This window comes from Rhinopithecus bieti, unplaced genomic scaffold (assembly GCF_001698545.2).
Source record: "Rhinopithecus bieti isolate Rb0 unplaced genomic scaffold, ASM169854v2 scaffold_1014, whole genome shotgun sequence".
In the NCBI taxonomy this organism is placed as follows: Eukaryota; Metazoa; Chordata; class Mammalia; order Primates; family Cercopithecidae; genus Rhinopithecus; species Rhinopithecus bieti.
Window position 1 is genome coordinate 3,989,814 of NW_016803499.1, and position 2,990 is coordinate 3,992,803.

Here is a 2,990-nt window from a genome sequence, read left to right on the forward strand (position 1 = left end):
CTCAGCTGAAACCTCATGAGACCATAAGCCAAAACCACCCAGGTAAGCTTCTCCCCACTTCCTGATCCTCAGAAACAGCAGAAAATAATACACATTTAGGGCTGTTTTAAGCTGCTACCTTTTGGCATCGTTTAGAAAGCACTGTAGGGGAGCCAGAGGTCACCTCCTGCCCCCCTTTAGCTGTTAGTGGGCTCTTCAGCCAGCTCTAGAAACTAAATCAACACCAGGCAGATGAGCAGGAGAAAAGCACACATGCTTTACGAGTTTTGCATGCTCGTGGGAATCTTCGCAAAGGAGGGAAGTCTAGAGACGTAGCCCAAGTGAGATGCTTTTACTTTATTTTATTTTTATTTTATTTTATTTTTTTTTGAGACGGAATCTCACTCTGTCACCCAGGCTGGAGTGCAGTGGTGTGATCTTGGCTCCCTGCAACCTCCACCTCCCAGGTTCAAGTGATTCTCTTGCATCAGCCTCCCGAGTAGCTGGGATTACAGGTGTGTGCCACCACACCCAGCTAACTTTTTTGTATGTTTTTGTAGTGGAGACAGGGATTTGCCATGTTGGCCAGGCTGGTCTCGAACTCCTGACCTCAGGTGTTCCACCCGCCTCGGCCTCTGAAAGTGCTGGGATTACAGGCCTGAGCCACCGTGCCCAGCCTCCTTTTTCTTTCTTTCTTTTTCTTTTTAGATCCACCCAAGAATACAAAGATGCTTTTATGTTTTTTAGGCAAACAGTGATAAATTTGAGAAGAAATGTAGGACAAAGAAAATCTGACTGGGGCAATCAGTTTTCTCAGGGAGTCACTTGGAGACGTATGGGGGCGTGTAAAGCAGGTGGCAGATGAGGGCGACTGCGTTATCTATGTTTATTCAGGCCCATTGCAGCCCCTGATGTCTAGTCTCTGGTGATAAGGGCTGCTTTCTTGCCCTGGTTCGGAGAGGGGACCCCTGCCAGAGGCATCCTTGTGGCCCCCGGCATGCAGAAAGTGACAGGTGACTTTCTGAAACTACTGGTGATGGTTCCCAGGCATCATTTCTCCAGTTTTCATTTCCTCCAGTTTTCAACAGGAAATCATTGTAAGCCAAAAAGTGTCTGAGACAGGTCTCAATCCATTTAGAAGTTGATTTTGCCAAGGTTAAGGATGCGTGCCCAGGAGACAGGCCTGTGCCTTTCTCCAAAGGTGGTTTTGAGGTCTTCAGTATTTAAAGGGAAAAGCAGGCTGGAGGGGAAGGAGGGAGGGCATGGCCACGTTATGGAATTCCCATGATGCATGAGAAAAGGGGCAGTAGGGGAATCGTCCATTACGTATTCGTTACACCAGGTCCAGTGAACACAGAGTGGAGATGTTTCGCCTTTTATCCGTCACTCTCTGCTTGGGAACAAAAGGAAAGGCAGCGTCTTGCACGACTCAGGTCTCCATTTAGTTCTTTCCTTTGGGCAGAGTGGATTGGGGTCCCGAGTTTTTCTTTTCCTTTCACGTAGTCAGTATACCAATCTGGCACACTGGGGGATGGCGTGTCCCTCACTCCTTCAGCAGAAACGGTAACAGAGATGTTTGCATTTCTTATTTGGATCCAGTAAAAAATGGGCATGGGTTTGTGCATGGAAAATGCTGCCATGCTGATATGTGTGCCCTGGTATCATCTGGGGGAGGGGGGGCGGGCACCCATTAAACATGTCCTTCAGCTCACAGTTCGGCTTCTAAGGATTTATCTTCACTACAGGAGCATGTTCATAAAGGAGACAACTTAGCTGCCCATCCACAGGGGCTGGTTCCGTACACTAATGAACATCTGCACAAAGGAACTAGACAGCCTATAAAGAACAATGATGCCTGGGAACCATTGCCAGGCTACACCGTTGACTAACAAAGGCACAGGCCCTGCAGGGAACAATTCAGTAATTTCCACAGAGTCGGAGATGACTCAGCAGTTCCACTCCTTCGCAAGCACCTGAGAGTTGCCCTGCTAGCTGTGCACGTGGGTGCTCATCACAGCGTTTGCTTTTAAAATAAATTTTTAATTTTGGAATAATTTCAGATTTACAGAGAAGTTGCAAATCCGATACAGAGAATTATTGTATACTACCCCACTCAGTTTTCTCCTACAGTTAACATCTTAATTGTGATACATTTATGAAAACCAAGAAATGAACATTAGTAGAATGTTATTAATTAAACGACAGATTTTATTTGGGTTTCATCAATTTTCCATGAATGTCCTTTTCTGTTTCAGGATCCAATCTAGGATCCCACATTACATTTAGAAAAGCATTGATTTTCGTTTTCTTTTTCTTAAAAAATAGATTTATATTGAGATAATTTGCATACCATATAATTTACCTATTTATATTGTACAATCCAATGGTTTTTAGTGTATTGACAGAATTATGGAAATATCATCACTATTTAATTCCAGAAAATTTTCATCACCCCTGAGGAAAGCCCCTACCATTAGCAGTCCCTCCCATCCTCCTCCTCTCACCACCCAAACTCCTGGCAACCACTCGTCTACTTTCTGTCTCTATGGATTTGCTTGTTCTTGATATTTCGTGTAAATGGAATCATATAATATGTGTTTGTTTGTGACTGGATTCTTTCATTTAGCACAATGTAGAAAATAAATGTTTTCAAGTTTTTATTAGAGTTTTTTTTTTTTTTTTTTTGAGGCGGAACCTCACTCTGTCGCCCAGGCTGGAGTGCATGGAGTGCAGTGGCGGGATCTCGGCTCACTGCAAGCTCTGCCTCCCAGGTTCAAGCAATCCGCTTGCCTCAGCCTCCTAAGTAGCTGGGACTACAGCCGTGCACCACCATGCCCAGCTAATTTTTGTATTTTTAGTAGAGACAGGGTTTTGTCATGTTGGCCAGGCTGGTCTCAAACTCCTAACCTCAAGTGATCCTCCTGTCTTGGCTTCCCAAGATGCTGGGATTACAGGCATGAGCCACTGCGCTGGTCAAGACTGATTTTTTTTTTTTTTTTTTTTTTTTTTTT